Raw genomic sequence first — 18483 nt, 5'->3', positions numbered from 1 at the left:
TCTATATTTTTATATGCATTGCTTTTTCATCCAGCACTGTATTTTTGAGATTCATCTATGATGCTGAGCTGTTGTGTGTCCCTAGGCAGAAGCTTTGTGCTGCTGCTATTAAGCAACCACTTTTCTGGCGATGACACCCCAGCTCTGCATATGGGATGCACTGTGATGATGGCAGACTTTGATTTTCTGCTTGCCTTTCCTAAGTGAGAGCTGGTGCTAGGGAGTTTGGGACAGAGTGCTGTCAACCTTCCATGCCTGGGGTAGGGCTTTGACTATAAAAGAGGTAGGGGCTGAGTAAAGGAAGGAAGACTTGGACATCCCCTGCAATTATCTGGAGGAGAGCTTCTGCAGTACACAACAGGATGAGGTAATAATAATGATGGTGATAATATTATTATTAGAATAATAAAAAATAAATGCTGGTGGCAAGACAGAAACAGAAGTTGATGACCAGGAGTTGGGGAGAGAGGGAGCCTTGTCTTCTTGCTCGCGTCCACCTAAAATGGACTTTCTGAGCTTGCATGGGGGAAGAAAGGAGGATGTTGTGACTCAAATGTTAGAAACTCATTGTTAACACCCAGATTTACTAGATTTTCTTGAATAACTATCCTTCCATTTGCTGAAATACTTTAGAATGCTTTCCAGATACTCTGAATGGTTGTTTTCATCTATTATAGTTGTTGAACTGAGAAGAGCTACCATGGAGTTCCCCACACTGACATTCTGGAAACACATTTCTCTATATTATTATATTTAACATGACTTGTTGTAGACAGAAGATAATTGTTGCATCTTTTTAAAATTCTGACAATCTCTGTCATTTTATCAGTCTAGACATTTTAATTCAATATAATTACTGATACTTTTAAAAGTAGGTATAGTATTTCTGTTTGTTGGTTTGCTTTCTCTCATTCCCTTACTCTGTTTCCTCTTTCTGTCTCCTGAGTTAATTGAATATTTATTATTTTACTTAAATTGATCTCTTCTTTGTTCTTTGTATAGTTTCTCTTTACATAGTTCTTACAGTCATTCTCCAAAGGGATTACAATAATAAATTTTCACATTCTGCTTAGAAATAATATTTTACTACTTTCACATTCTGCTTAGAAACAATATTTTACTACTTGTAAATAGAAACCTTGGCACAATATATATATTCCTTACCTCTCCCCTTATACTGTATTTGTCATATATTATTCCTACATAAAATTGACATTTCTTCAGATAGTGTTAAAATTTTTCATCCATCAAATGTATCTTAAAGAACTCAAGTGCATACACATTGTCTATCATATTTACCCAGTACTTACCATTTCTGCTGCTGCTCTTTCTTCATTCCTAATGATCCAAATTTATGTCTCATGTCTTTCCTACTAAAAACCTTCTCATAGTGATTCTTTTAGGGCAGGTCTTCTGGCAACAACTTCTCTTAGTTTCATTTCATTTAAAAGTATTTTATTTCTCCTTCATTCCTAAAGGCTATTTTCACTAGATATAGAATTCTGGGGTAAAAATTTTATTTACTCAGCACTTTAAAATTTTACTCTTTCTATCCTCACTTATTTCTGAAATAAAATTTGTCAAACTTCAAATCCTTATTCTCCAACAATAATGGTAGTTGCTTTGTTTTGTTTCTGACTGCCTTGAAAAATGTTTTTTCCCACTCTCTAATTTCTAAGACTTTTATTACACCTGACATAAATTTTATAGGGTTTATTCTATTTGGGTTGGTAAGTTTCTGAAATCTGTAAGTTTATTTCTTTTATAAAATAGGGAAAATAATATTTACTTTTTTTTTCTGTACTATACTTTTTTCTTCTCCTTCTAGGCTGTTTGGTATTGTCCAGTATGTTCCTTAAGCTTTGTGCATTTTTTTTTCTAATGTGTTTTGTGTCTGTTGTTTATATCATTTTCTACTAATCTATCTACAGTTGTACTTACTCATTTCTCTGTCATATCCACTCTGCTAGTTTTACTTGGGAGGCTGTTATTTTTAAGTTACAGAATTTCCTTTTCAGCCTTGTCCATATAATCTATTTATTTAATGAGGTTTTCTAGCTTTCCATTGATTTCAAAAGCGATCACTTACTGGAACATTTTTTAACAGCTGCTTTAAAATCTTTGTCAAATAATTCCAACATCTGCGTCATGTTACTGACATACACTGATCAGTCTACGGCCATACCACCCTGAACGCGCCTGATCTCGTCTGATCTCGGAAGCTAAGCGGGGTCGGGCCTGGTTAGTACTTGGATGGGAGACATACACTGATCATTGTGTAACATGCCTGTTGATATTTTCCTTGCCTTTTATGTATGGAAAACTTTTAAAATGCATCTTGGACATCTAGAATGTTGTGTTATGAGACTCTCACAGCCTCTAAAACCTGCAGGTAATATTTATATTTTGTTTAGCAGACTTGGCTTTAGGCCACAGTTCTATCTAGCCAGTTCTGAATTGTGTTTCATTTTTATTTCCAAAGTGTGCTACACACTGCAATAGTCTAGGAACTGGGTGGTTGTCTGTCTCTTAGTTTGGTTCCAAGATCATTTATTTGTCTACTCTTTAGGACAGATCCATGCATGAATGCATACCTTGGCATGGGTAGGAGGTGGATAATCCCAGGAGCTAGTAACAACTTCACAGATTGTCTTTCTCAAGTTCTTCCTTTTATTTGATGTCCGTAATATCTGCCTATTCCCTAGAGGTCCCCCTTTTGTTCCTGCAGCTGGAATGCTGGCACTTTATTTACCTCGTACTGCTGCGCAGTCCCTGTCACAGTGCTGGCATACAACACCGATTACCAAGTGGACAGAAAGAGAAAAGATCAACAGAAATGTGCCACACATGCTGGGACTACAGCTTCCCCGTTTGCCCAGAGAGGAAGCCTCACTTTGCTCCGAGTTCCAGATGACCTTGGGCTCCTGTTGCTTTGGTGTGCCTGCCAGCAGACCTCTTTTTCTGTCTACAGGCCTGACCTAGAGAGTGATCCTAGAGTAACCTGTACATGTGCCAATGCCACCTTCCACTTAGGCCAAGAAATCCTGGAGGAAAAAACGTAAGGGCAGCTTGATCACTGATTCAGTGTAACATCTATTTCTGCTTTTCCTCCCAAACTCCCTGTTACCATTTACTATTTGGAGTTCACTTACTGTAGGATACATTCTGTCTAAGATTTTTAGCTTCATTGAATGGACTCAAAGTACAGTATGTTCACTCTATCTTACCAAGGACCAGAATACTATTGATAATGGTTGAAACATACCAAATCATAATTTCTTTATAGTTGGCTAACCTAATATGATTTAGACTCATTGTTTTTAGTATTCATACTTAATAGCTATTTTAATGATTTTATTTATTTATTTGAGAGAAAGAGAGCAAGCACAAGTAGAGGGGAGGATGAGGGACAAGCAGTCTCCACGCTGAGTATGGAGCCTGATGGAGGGCTTAATCTCATGACCCTATCATGACCTGGGCCAAAATCAAAAGTCAGACCCTTAACTGACTGAGGCACCCATGTGCCCGTATATTGGTTATATTAACATGCAATTTTGAAAATCCTGGTAAGTCATTCTCAAGGTCAGGGTAGATAATGTAATCCTACTAATTTATATCCTTACCCTACTGTAACGGAATAGTGACTTGACTTTGATATATTTTTATGTCCATCTAAAGGAAAACTATTATGCCTAGTATACTTTCACATTGTTGAAATTTTCTGAAAATAGTAAGTGCTCTGTTCAGATGTGATTTACACATATGAGCAAAATCAAAGCATATTAATGTTTGAGAAGTATTCCCTTAGAATATGTTTTTCAAATGTTCATTGTCCTGAGTTTTTATAAATTTTTATCAGTTGGGGATTTAATTAGAAATAACAAACTATAATATTTGCCCTTCATTTAATAATAATATTTTTAAAAACATGTTTTGACCTCTTAAGTATAAGTATAGAAGTACTTGGTATTAGGGTCAATGTTTACTTCAAGACAACACTGTAAAAATGGTTTTACACCAAATGCAGACTTCGTAAAGTTTCGTTGTGCCATAACAGAGAATAATATAGCATATATCTTGAATCTGAATTATTTTTAGAAAAGTATTATCATTTAATATATCAATTATGTGTGAAAAAGAAGTCCTATAATTATCCGACATAGAACAGCAGTGGATAATTCTAGAAATACACCATTACATGGGGAAAATACACATCATCACATTCATATACCATATTAGCTAATGAAATGCAACTCAAGATTTCAGTGGATTTAAGTTCAAAATTGGGTGTGGTAAATTAGATTGCATTTACAAGGAACTGATGAAAAAGGGACCAAACCAAATTAACTTGGTCCCAAATTCATCATTCTGGGTATATTTTTAAATGATCTTGTGTTGTATCAACAATGTCGATGACTATAAATTTTCCACGAATCCTAAGATACAAAAGGATCGAGCACACACATTTCATACTATCTACGAATTCAGAATACAATGTAGAAATATGTTCCCAGCTCAAGAAAATGCACTTTGATACTCAACATATAATCTTTTTGATCGACCTCATACTAGGAACATTTTGTACATCAAATAATGGAAGTGGCTTGTTTTAATTAGGGGCATTATTTTAAAGTGCTTTGGCAAGCTGCTTGTAGTGTGTGTTTGCATGCACTTAAGGGATCAACAAAAGGAAGAAAAATCTTTTGATGGTGCAAATCCAATGCTCCTCCCAATAAGATCACTTTTTGTGGGATCTAGGCTGCATCCCAAGCTAATGGTCAATTAGCTAATATGGAAACTGGCTTCTATCATTGCTGCAACTCAGTCCATAGAATGTGCAATAATAACCTAGAACAAACTTGTGGTGACCAAGGAAGAGCCAAATGCCAAGTCTGAATTATGATAGTTCTGCAAACAAGACGTCTCACATTACCACAAACCTTTTATAGATGATTGCTGGAGTGTTTTTAATTATGACTCACATCATTTCATCTTCCTGGGTTATCTTTGCTGAACATCAAGTACATATTCATATGGTATGTGTATTTATGATTATTTTGACCATCCAGTTCTTTCTTGGTAGGATAATCTAGGGTTTGGACTTTACTTAGGGGTTGTTAGGATGGTTTCTGAATTTTAAGCAATTTAAACAATGTAGTAGATACAGCCTTCTGGATTTTGGTTTGTCATTAAAAGGCAAGTGTGCTCCTTTGAAATATGTTACATATGTACGTATGTGACACAGGAAAATCTCAGTCAGAATCTAACATTAAAAATGTATTTGAGACTGATGTGGTTACACTCAAATCTGATACTTAAAGGAGAAACGGTGGAGAGAAATCTGGTTGATAACTTGATGCACTGTAAGGTAGGATGTGTGCCTGTGTGCCTAATATATTAAGTACCTATAAAAAAGTGTAATACTTACAGTTGGTTGGGATTATTCCATTCCCAGGGGTTATAATCACATTCCCAATGAGCTTTGAGGTTTTTTACTTAAAAAAAAAAAGACTATATGTTTTATTAATGAGATAGCTGTTTGAAGGTCCAAATTTATAATGTGTATGTATACACAAACACACACACACACGCACACGCACACACACATAATGTTCTCATGTTAAGAGAAACATAAATTCTGGTGGCAATCAAGTAAATATGCTTAGTAAATAGCAATGTAATTGTTTATATTTATTTCAGGGCTGAGTGTTGCATCTGTTTCTAAATGGCATTTGTTTTATTGTTAGCTCATATTTTATGCTATAGATCCAGTCTGGTTTTATTCTTCACCACAATGTTTTTGTCTTTTGCTCACTTGATCTATTTATCTTTTTCCTAAAGCTCTACATTTTTTTTTTTTTACCACCTTTGCTCCATCTTTCCATTGGCTTGTTTTCAAACCCTGTTGAACTAATTGGGCATATAAGCATCTGTAAAAGTAGGCTCTTCCATGTCTGTTTGAAACCTCAACATGCCAACCTAAGAACTGATGTAATTGTGGTAAAATTTCTGTCCAAACATCAAAATTATAGGTCATCAGAAATAAGTTGCACAGGATTCTATCCAGATGGGTCTGTGTCAAAATATTTAGATGGAATGTGGTGATAAAATGACTCTCATTTCCCTGAAGTGTTGACTTTTTTCAAAATGAATGATTGACCAAGCCATGTATTCTATCAGACTTAAATATATAATACACCCATATGCACATCAACATGTATTACATACTTTCATATTATGATAGTCTAATCACACAAATAGAAGGCAATGCTATTCTAAAATAATCGTCACTATGAAATAAAGTTGTGTGGTATAGTATGAGGTTGCAGATCTGTGCACAGTACAACTACTGGATTTGAAGATTAACAGTATTAAAATTAAACAGAGGTGGTAACTTACATTGTAATTTCTATCAAGTAGTTTGGAAAGTAAGGGTTTAATATTGGGTATCATTTTAGACATGTGGTCATGGATAATCCTGCCTTCTTTAGGCCTTACTTCGATGTCGTGTCAAGTGCACAGTTAAACTGTAGGAGTTTTTCTAATGCTCAAGACTACACTGTACAGAAAAAGTACTAAGTCATGAGGTTACTGCAAAATAATGAAGCTTTATTTACAAACAAAAACCGACAGCTAGCATACTTAACATGCCCCTCACTCGTTTACTTGCTGCCGTGAAGTGTGATTAATGAAGTAAGCAGCCTAAGAATTGGTTCAGAATTTCTGATAGTGAGATTGACTGATAAAGTGTCTATGTGTTCTACGAGGAACTGAATTTGGAAATCATGTGAAGCTGTTGTCATATCTTTAAGCATAGCTTCATAATACAAGGAATCACACTGAGAGAAATACATTTTATATACAGACTCTTAGAAATATTGTTCTTGATCATTTTCTCTGAAAACAGGACCACCTGGATAATCAGAAGCAGATGGTTACACTATTTCCAGTAAAATAAATATTCTATCTAACTACTATTTTAGATTGATTTAACAAATCTAAGATTTTATAGTTGAGAAAAGCTCAGTTTTACTAGAGATACTTTCCTTAAGGTTGTGTGCAAATAAGAGATTATTTTAACTTTGGCAAAATGACTATGCATTATATTTTATGTTCCTCAAAGTACATAACAGAACTTAAATATATAAAACAAAGCAAAAATTGAGTAATACATTCTTAGGCCAACTTTTTGTTCTTCTTCTTGTTAAGTATGACAAATTTTTCCTACATGCCAGATGTCCTGGGAATTATCACTCCGTGTCCCTTTTACATTTGCATGATTTCCTCACACTCTGATAAAGCAATTGCTAAAAGTGTGGTGTATACATGCACTTATCCAGGAACTGAAAAAAACATATTAATAAAAAGAAACTCTCTGTTTAGATTTTGTAGAGGCTTTAATTTGTTTCAGTATGACTTGTCAATTCCTGGATGCCTATTTTACTTGCTAATCAGAGAAATATGTGCTAAGTCAGCACATCTCTCATTTGACTGTTTGGCAGTTAATCTTCTTTCTTAAACATTTTCCAACTATGGAGAGCTGAAACTTCCATTCACTTTTAGTTAGACTAGCTACTTAAGAGTAAAGTCAAACAAAAATCCTATCCAGTAATCATAAACAGGGATGTTATGATACCATAGATGATATCATTAAACCATATAACTGGCCTAAATTGGTACTTTCTGACCATTAATGAATGAACTAAGAAAACTGGAGTGTGCACTGAATTTTTCACAAAATTTCATAGGTGCATTCCATCAGCATGTTTGTGTTGGCTTGAAATATGAAAGCCTGGGTGCTGTATCCAATCATAAAATGGGGTTACCATTCTAATTTATGACATTTGACTATAAAATCCTACCTCCCACCACAAGGGAGGTTGAGGGAAATAAAACACAAGGGGAGACAATGAAACATGCCCCACATCACTAACATCATTGATGTGGCTGAAGATTGCAGGCTACAGAGACTGTGGAAACAGGAATGGGGAAGATCTGGTATTGCTGATAAAAAGGAAAAGTAAAAGGACTCCTGCTGTTACTCTAGTCTGAGATATGAATCTTGAATTATGTACTGTTTCTTATACTATGTTATCTTTGATTCTCAAGGCACGGTAAAAATGGTGGTTCATTTGCAGACTCTGAGGCCAGTCTACTTAGTAACTTTTTGACTGTGGGTCTAGGAAGCAACTTCTCTGTGTTACTTTTATCATTTGTAAAAATGGGATGAAAACCATAGAGCCTAAATCCTAAAATTGTTTTGGAGATTAAATTAGATAAAATCTGTGAAACATTTTGAATAGTGTCAGGAAACTAGGAATCACCCTTAATGTTAGAAGTCACATCTTTGGGAGTTTGTCTTCTTTGTTTTCTAATAGATGTGTTGTACTTATTGACTGAGACAGAGAGAGAGAGAGAGAGAGACAGACTGAGAGAGGAGAGAATGAACACAAAGTCTTGGGGAAAACTTTTGATGAACTACTTTGGAATCCATGCTATCATCCTCATAGGTGTCAGGAGATAACATGTTGGCCTTTTTTACAATAAAAAAAAAAAATCATATACTTGAAGATGCCTATAGTTATTTTTTTATTCGTTTTACAAATTTTAGTTTGGATTCATCAGCAAAATGTGACTTTAGTGCTACTATTAGTAATAATGAAATAATTACAAATCAGTGGGTTTTTTATCCATTTCAGGGTAAAATTCATTTTGGAATACAAGTCATGTTTCCTTTAGCAAAAAAAAAAAAAGCAAACAAACAAACAAACCCTGATTATATACCATATACCTAAGTGGTGTGTGTGTGTCTGTGTGTGTGTGTGTGTGTGTGTGTTGGTTTAGAAGTTTTGTGAATTTGCTGAATTATATCTTTGTACCTCAGGCTAAAAACATCTGAATAAGAGACATCTCATGAGATATTTGATACATAATGAAAAATTCTTTGCCTCAGGCAAGTTCAAGTTGAACTCTGTGACAGAAATAATAACTGATTACAACTTCATTATAAAAAATGTCCAAACTGGGCACCTGGGTGGCTCAGTGGGTTAAAGACTGTACGTTCGGCTCAGGTCATGATCCCAGAGTCCTGGGATCGAGCCCCACATCGGCTCTTTGCTCAGCAGGGAGCCTGCTTCCTCCTTTCTCTCTCTGCCTGCCTCTCTGCCTACTTGTGATCTGTCAAATAAATAAATAAAAATCTTTAAAAAAATTGCCCAACTGTATAGAATGTTTTTATATACTACGTATCAAATAGTAACTTTATAGTTTACTTTTAAGGTATTAAACTTTAAGATCACTGATGATGGAGTTACTCTCTGGGTACATTATCTGCTCTTATAATATTAAACAAAAAGATCTGGGGGGAGAAAAGGTACTTAGAATTTACTCATATTATCTGAAGCCAAGTGCAAGAAATAGCCCTCAAACATTGATACATCAGGCAGATGAGCCAGGACACATCTATCCTTAGATGTAACCACTGATCACATTCCCTGATGTATGTCTGGCTCCAGAGCCCTTTCTTAGAGATGACCATATTTCCCTAGTGACTTGCCACATCTGGAAAAGGATGAAAGACTGAACTGGGAAGCTGGGACAAGGAGGTGTTATTATCTTCTGTTTTCATAATGTGCCAATAAGTTCAGATTACTTTCACAGAATTGCAGGACTAACTGGACCCACAAGGGCCAACTTTCCTGCTAAAATAGTTAATGCCAGTGCTTTCTAATCTCCAGTTACTTCTGAAGAATAACCTTTCCATAAGTTAGAGAAAATCAACATGAGTCTGTGCCAGTAATTCTGTTTTTCTTCTAGTAATTATTCCTCTTACCATAAGAGAGCAAACTAATTTAGACTATGTACACAGTACACATACACAACACTACACACTAGTGACTAAAGACTTTGAAGAAATACTGAAATGCTGTATCCCATTTCCATTGAGTCAGAAGACTTCTCTCATAAATGAAGTCTTCAAACAGCAGCAGAACACTTGGCACATAGTTTGAGGATAACAAGCTATATCTTGAGTTAAAACAAAAATAATCCTGAAATTTGATGCTGATGAAAGGAGAACTGCAAGTGAGGTTACTCAATGGAATTCTATTTTCCAAATATGTAATATTCACTTTACCTCTTTCCTATACGATTTCATAATCTCATTAGGAGACATTACAAGAATAATCATTTATAAGAAGGTTTAAAGAAATAAATATATCACAGTGATTCTTATCCATGCTGCCTATTATATTTGTCTTAAACAATGAGATACAAAGACCCCTGTGGAATTCAGCTTCTTTTCTCTTCATCTTTCATTTGTCGCATCTGGTAAATTGCAACTTTTGAGACTGAATTTCAAATGAATCATAACTGGATCCCCAACTACACATGTTTTCAATATGTAAGAGAGAGAAAAGAGGAACAGATCTGGTTGAATTAGATTGTGGAGAGAGAATCCCACCCTCTTTGCTCCACGTCTATCCTACCACCCCTAAGTTCTCAATGTGCTGAAAAAAGCTACCAAAGAAAATTATCTTCTTGTCTTACTATAACCTGAAGTGGGAGAAGCAGGGGGTTTTCGCCATTTGCTTGTCTCACAAGAGCCTTTCAGTGCTCTGACAGGATAGTGAATAAGCTGCCATAGACTTTATCTCCCATATGTGCCGACTCCTGGTGTTGTACCTATGATACATTCCTGAAGTTTCCCAGCAGCCTGATGGGGAACCACACCAGGAACTCACACTGAGACACAGCTTACACATCAGATTCCATGCATCGCACATAAAAAACCCTGACTGTGTGTAGTCAGGACAGAAAGCAAATTCTGTTTTCACTCATTTGCACATTACGTTACCATAAGTTTTACCCTTTCCAAATAATATACAGATGGAAAATTAGGCAACATGCTGCTGTAAATCACTGTTAGTGCTGCAGTGGTGGCAGGAAAAAAACGGTTTAGGGATTCATTTTTCTTCCAAGAAAATCTTACTGTGCAAATCCATCTGAATCACCGCCAAAGGATTACTTCTTATCTGGCTGGAACAAACGCTCTTTCCACCAGTCTTGAATGGAAAAAGACACCACCTCAGTGAACTAAAAAGTACCATGCACTCCCAGGTCAGCTATGCTGCCCAGCTTTGCAGTCGGCCCTGCAGCTTGGGTTTGTACGCAGGACTAGGGGAGCTGACCCGGAAGTAGTTCCGGCTTTTGCACTTCCTGCCCCAGCAGTTTCAAAATGATTCTGCGCTTTAAGGTTTGGTTTTTTATGGTCTGTCTGGTGGCCCCCATTTATTGGATTCCTGAAAAAGACGAAAAGGTATTATTTTCACTAGGATGCGGGAGAGACTGTGAAAGGAAGTGATAGAGGCCGTCTTATAATATATGACCCCTGTGTCTCCCCAGAGGAAGTCCTGCTGAGCGCTGCCTAAGGCATTTGTGTTAGAACGATGAGTGGGGAAAGAAGTGGGACAAGTTGGATGCCCTGAGCCTACCTCTCATGTTGCTGCCACACAGGACCAGGTGGTAGTTTCTTCCAGATGGGCATAGAGTCCCCAGCTCACAAGGACAGCTTACAAGCAGCCTGGCATACCTAAAATGCTTACGAATCGTGCTGCAGGGCTGCATGTGTATACATATCTACCAGCGTTCATTTCTGACTTTGAATCATTCCCGTCCACTAAATGTAGACACTTTCTAGTATTAGAGAGGCAGGAAACCTCAGAATTTCAGAAAAAAAAAAAAAAAAAAAAAAAAAAAAGCCTTGTAAGGGGTGAATCGGATAGGGAAAACAGTGGAAAAAGGGGGAAAAAAAATACAAGCTAAGTGAGACTATTCATGTTATCAGTTGGGGAATTAGGAACAAGTATAAAATGGTGCTAAGAATCCAGGAGAACAGCCTGTAAAGAGACAGCATAGTTGGCATTTCACATGATGAAAATGGGAATTTAAGGTAATTGCCCCTGAGTGCATTACATCATAGAATTGTGAGCTATGGCACCTCTGACTGGATGATTACTTCTTGAAAGACATAGCTGTTTGGTCCCGCTTAGGCTGACATTGTAAAGAGGCTGGATACTTAAGTGCTTTTCCCCCCACTTTCAGTCTAAAAATGGCTCAGGTTGTACTTTTGACTTGGCAGATAAGATTAATGATGTTGATTTTAGATTTACTTCTTGGGAAACAAAAAGAATCCATGCATTCACAAAAAGACTAGACCAATTCTTCCAGAATATTTAAAGCTATGAAAAGATTTTTAAGGTGGGAAAATCTTGGAGTTTTGGAAACTCATATTCAGCAAAACCAGAGCAATAACTCCTTGTTATCAACCATTTTTTGGAGCAAATTGAAGTTTACTTTCAAGTATTTTCAGGATTCGCTGAAAGGTATTGTAGTGTTTGGCTAAGGATACAGATAGAAGTTTGCCAATCAGATAGTCTTCTTAATGGAGTTACTCAGGCGTGCTTGCTTGCTTTCTAGTAACTTAACTGTAACCTATGCACGGAAATGCACAGGCCAAGCAATGGAATATTGCCAACACCCAGAAGTACCTCTTATGCCTCCTTCCAATCACCAATACCACCTCCTCCCTCAACATTAGCTAGATTTTCAGTACTGTACATGAGTTTCCATCTGTTTGGATTTTTATATAAATGTAATTAAGGGTAATTTTTGTTTTTAACTCCTGTCATGCTATAGTTTGTAGGTGAAGTCTATCTATGTTATTATATTGACAGTAGTTTGTTTTCTTCTTGGATACTATGCCATCTTATGTATGTACCACAGTTCTTTTATCCAGTTCTACTGTTAATAGATGTTGAGTTATTTTCAGTCAAATTTAATACAAAAAATGCTGCTATAGATTTTCTTATGTGCAACTTAAGGTAATGAAATGTATTTCTCTTGAGTCTATATTAGGAATGGAAATTTCAGTCATGACGACTATGTATAGTAGATTATTACCTTAGTAGATGATTGCCAGTCTATCAGCATAGATGTAAAATTTACACTCCTGCCAGCAGCATGGGAGAGTTCGAGTTTCTCCATATCCTGTCAACAGTTGGTATCTTCTTTGCTTTAGCCATTCTGATGCCATGTAGTGAAAGGTGTATCTTCATTTTTTTTATTAATTTTTTAATTTATTTTTTCTGGGAAGGAAACCACTCTCATAGCTTGTCGACAGATGCCCAGAGTGGGCAGGGCAGGTGGGCTGGGTAGCCAGTTCCTCACAATGTCATCCTCAGCAGACATGGGCCATGTTGCCAAGGAAGAATGTATGTAGCAATTACAGAGCAGGAGACTCGTGCTGCACGGGAGTGTAGTACAGACAAGAGGTGAAATCCATGCAGTTAAGCAGGTAGCTAAAGGAGGCATCACAGGAATTAGGTGGGGTTGTGGAAGTCTTGGAAAATTCTCCCACCTGAATGTAAAACAGAACCTTAGTGATGTCCCTCAGCTCCTCCTGCTCCTTCATCCACACACCTTGCACCTGCCATGACTCAGTGTCCTGGAAAGTCTGTCTGTGATCTAACATTCCAGTGAGCACTGCTGCCGAGTCCATGAATACAGGCTCTGCTCTTCACTGATGACTCCAGGCTGGAGATGATAATGGCCTCACACCAGCTGTTCAGCAGATCTTCCAGTTGACAGTAGAGGTGATCTCTGAGGTAGAACACATAGGGACTTGCCCTAAATCAGGTGTAGGGAGCCCAAAAGTTTTCGCTCCCAATAGATCTTGGCCTTTTTTCAGTGGTGCAAGAATTTCTCATTGAACTTTCTGAAAGGCTTTTGACTTTCTGTCAGTGAAAAATCTGGGCTTGTCCACCTGACCAATGACCTCCTTGAAGAGTTAACACAATTTGAAACCTACCATATGTCACATCACTCTATCCATGAAGCTGAAGAGACGGTTGGTAAGGAGGGCCACCTGTTTCCCATGAATCACCAGGCTGCTCAAGATGGCAAAGATTTCCTCCTATCTCAGGAGGAACTTCTCCATGTCTCATTGGATCCACTGGTATAGCAGACCCTTTATGGCACATCTCAACCAACATGTATCACATTCTTGTAGAGACTCACTTGGACAGTCTCCATGTCATGGGCCAGGAAGTGGCCCACCACACAGGAAAGCAAAGCTATCTCAGGCAACTGGAAGATGTCAGTGAACTACTACTGGATGGAGGGACTTTTGTTCTAAAAACCACTGATCTGCTGCAGTGAGTATGCACTCAAGTCAGGATGTCATGGTGTGGCACTGAAGATCCCCCAATGTAGTTCATCTGTGTACTATGCCAGCATGTAGTCAGAGTCGAAGCTGTAGATCTCTGCATCACTCAGGCTGATCTCTTTATTGGTTAGATGGCTGCTGGTTTCAGGACACTGAAGACTTGGGGGGTTAGAAGTGCGAAGGGGGTGCAAAAAGTTTATGCATCGGTCTCTGCATGTTTTGGTAAAGAGCCTACAAGTGTGTGTTAAGCATGGTGCTGCTGGCAGGCACAGAGCATGAACTGCCCAGGCAAAAGTCTCCGGACTGAGGAGCCTACAGCCATGGCTGAACTCAAGGAGAAGGCAGCTGGAGGCCATCTATGGCCTGTGCACAGCAGATAGTGTCAGCAACTACCAAAACCCCACACACAGCATGCCTTCTGAGAACCAAATGGGCTCCCCTGGGCTGGGTGGGTAGGTCATTGCCCCTCTCTAGCTGTGAGTGTAACTCTGCTTTCCATTTAAACTAAGTAATGAGGGTAAACATCCTTTCTTACATTTATTAACCATTTGGATGTGTTCTTTATTGAAGTGATTTTTCAAGGTGGTTTTTCTTTTGACCTTTTTTTATTAAGATTTATAGAAGTTTGGGTGCCTGGGTGGCTCAGTGGGTTAAGCCTCTCCCTTTGGCTCAGGTCATGATCTCAGGGTCCTGGAATGGAGTCCTGAATCAGGTTCTCTGCTCGGCAGGGAGCCTGCTTCCTCCTCTCTCTCTCTCTCTCTGCCTGCCTCTCTGCCTACTTGTGATCTCTCTGTCAAATAAATAAATAAAATCTTTTAAAAAAATTATAGAAGTTTATGAGTCTTCTTTGTTAATATGTCCTGCAAAATACATATTGTTCTCTACTGATGTCTTGCTTTCTTACTTTGTTATTGATGTATTTTAGTGAAATTAGATACTTAATTTTTAATGTAACTCTCATTTATTTTTCTTTATGGGTAATCTTTATGTCCTATTTAAGAAATCATTACTTATTCCTGAAGTTATGAATTTACTCTTCCATATTCTCATCAATTAGCTGTATGTTTTTCAAAAAGTGATTTTTCAAGAGAAGATACAACTTGATAATAATAAAAGGATTAACACTAAAATCTGATATAATTAATCAGCAATTAATTTCCTTAAATTTAAAAATTTATTTGATAATTTTTAATAATGAAGGAATTTTGACAAAAATTACATAAATAAGTGTGTATGTATATACAGGGGATAATCAGTGGGGAAAAATAAATTATTTAATGAAGTGTGATTCTACATTGAGAGTACATTGGGGGAAAATCAGTTTTATACCTTACTGTATTTCTGTTACTCAAAAGTAAGATTTCAGATTAACCAAATATTTAAAGATAATCATAAAATACTAGTAGGATTTTTTTTTTCTTTAGGTAATACTTGAGGGAGTAAACATGGCTCTAGGCTTAGGAACTACTGAATAGATGTTTTTTAAAGTAGGCTTGATATAATTTTTAAGTATGTGAATAAATCTTACAAATCTGTAATACTTTTCATTTTCACAATGTTTAAAGAAAATCAGGTAGTGTATCTGCAAAAAATATTGTACAGAAAAGACTCCTATATTATAAAACCTCACTGATCAATTGAAAAACGGAGATTTCCATTTCAAGTAAATAAAATGGGGCATATATGTCCAAGGACTACAACATGTACTTCACAGGAAGAAAAAAAGAACAAGCATCCAAAACCACATGTACATATGGGCCACTTGACATACAGTGAAAGACCTTTATATTGATTCAAGGAAATTGTGTGTGTGTGTGTGCGCACACGTGTGCACACAAGCACACATGTGCATGCCCCTGCAAGTGTGTGAATGCTGAAACTACTAAGAAATGGTTTCCTGTACTATGGACAGAAATTTATACACACCTAGAGTGTACTTTTCAATAACTATCTAATTGAAAACTCACATAACTTTTAACCCAACAATTCGATACTCAGTAGTTTATGATTATAGTTCCATGGGAAATTATTAAAAAACAACTTTGAAGGCAACGTTCTTTGCAGTAGAAAAATATGTACTGAACAGTGTAACACATTCATAAATTTATTTTTATACTGGGAAATATACCCAGGACAATTCAAGTCATTACAGGAAAAAAATTGCATAACTATGTTTATTTGATTGATGCTGTGTTAAAAATACAATTGTTCATGAAACATTTTTGGACACATCTACAAGAAACCAGTAACAGGGACATTTTTGGAGGCTGGTGTTATTTGGAATCTCTTATTTCTCATTTTACAATCTTCTATGTGTTTTGGAATTTTTATATAAGCATATATTTTTATAATGAAAAAGAAAAGAATGATCTCTCTGAATTTCAATAACTGAATCCCTCTACACTAAATGTGCTTAGTTACTATACTGTTTTTATAACTGAGTTGTATAAAAATTACAATATTTTCTTTAAAAAAATATGCAATTGCTAAAGCAAAGCTCAGGATATTTGATGTCATAGAGCTGGCAAAAAAAGAAAAAGTAGTGAATTAAGAATCAGGAAACAACACTGTTTCTGGATCTATTTGTTTTCAGTTCTGCTTTATCATTTACAACTGCTATGTCAATGATGTCATTGATGTTCTCTGCTCATTTTTCTATTTCTATTCAATTTTTAACAACATTTTCCTGTATATTGTATTTATCTATAAGATTAAATAAAAGGAAGTGTAAGAAAGTATTTTATTTTTATAACCATTCTTATCTGATCTCAACTATCTGTAGGCACTTGTACCAAGAAGCAGTAGGGCTAAATTTATACCCTGAGTTATATATTCATGAATTTTTTTGTTCCTCTGTCTATCTTCAGTAGTACATGAAATTATCTTCAAAATTATTCTCACTTAGTGTTTTCTTGACCAAGTTTTTCCAGACTTTCTGAGCTTGAGGTCATCTCCTGATCAGCAAGTTCTTCCCTGATTCTAAAGCATGGAAAAGTGCCTGTCTATCAAGACACCTCTAGTTTGCTATTACACTACCACATAGGACCAACTACTTAAATGGTAATCCCTGGAGGCTTCTGGCCACTTTTGATAGCTCTGCTGTCACAGGACAGGCTCTGTTGCCATCAGGTCCCCTGCTCTTGCCTCCAAATCCCACGACTAGTTCATATCTCTGAAAGAAAGAGATTCCTTTTCCTTTCAAATTCTTAAAATGCTTTTTAGTGACAAAATAGTTACTTTATTACTAATTTTTTGCTTTAATTTTTTATTTTATAATTTTTTTAAGATTTTATTGATTTATTTGAGAGAGAGAGACAGATAGTGACAGAAATAATGACAGGGAGCACAAGTGGGGGGGAGAAGGAGAAGCAGACTCCCCACTGAGCAGGGGGTCCTGTGCAGGGCTTTATCCCAGGACCCTGGGATCATGAACTGAACCGAAGACAGATACTTAACCAATTGAGCGACCCAGGTGACCCTCAATTATTTTTTTAAATTAAATATATTTGACATGTGAAACTAATACAATGTTGTAACATATGATTTGATGCATGTATATATTGTAAAATGATAAACACAATAAGTTCAGTCAACATCCATCACCAGTTAGAAATTTTTGTTTTCTCGTACTGAGAAATTTTAAAATCTCTCATAAGTAATTTCAAATATACAAACATACTATTAACTGTAGTCACCATGCTGTACATGACATCCTCAGGATTTATTTCATAACTAAATTTTGTTTTTTTGTTTTGATTTTTAGATTTTACATATAAGTTAAATCATTAGTCATTTGTCATTCTCTGACTTAACTTCGCTTAGCCTAATGCCCTCAAGTTACATCCATATTGTTGCAAATGACAGGATTTCCTACGTTTTTTATGGCTAAATAATACCCCAGTGTGTGTGTGTGAAGTTTTGTTTATCCATTCCACCATTGATGGACACTTAGATTGTTCCCATAGCTTGGCTATTTGAAATAATGCTGTGATGAACTGAAGATGCAGAAATCATTTTGACTTAGTGTTTTCATTTCCTTTGGATAAATATCCAGAAGTAGAATTGTTGGATCATTTGGAAGTTCAATTTTGAGTTTTTGAAGAACCTTATCTCTGTTTTCCCTAGTGGTTGCATTTGCATTCCCACCAACAGTACAAAATACTTCTTTTTCTACATATCCTTGCCAACAGTTGCTCTTTCTTGTCTTCCTGATAATAGCCATTCCAACAGGTTTGAGGGGATACCTATTGTGGTTTTGA

At 36.4% G+C, this 18483-nt stretch overlaps 1 pseudogene; it reads right to left on the bottom strand.

The window, feature by feature from the left end:
* Positions 1-13743: 13743 nt before the first annotated feature.
* LOC116876837 lies at positions 13744-14396 on the bottom strand (annotated as a pseudogene).
* Positions 14397-18483: the final 4087 nt, after the last annotated feature.

The sequence above is a fragment of the Lontra canadensis genome, unplaced genomic scaffold (assembly GCF_010015895.1).
Source record: "Lontra canadensis isolate GAN:19392208 unplaced genomic scaffold, GSC_riverotter_1.0 scaffold48, whole genome shotgun sequence".
Lineage (NCBI taxonomy): Eukaryota > Metazoa > Chordata > Mammalia > Carnivora > Mustelidae > Lontra > Lontra canadensis.
Note: the sequence above shows the minus strand (reverse complement) of the source record. Positions and strands in the feature narration are given on the sequence as shown.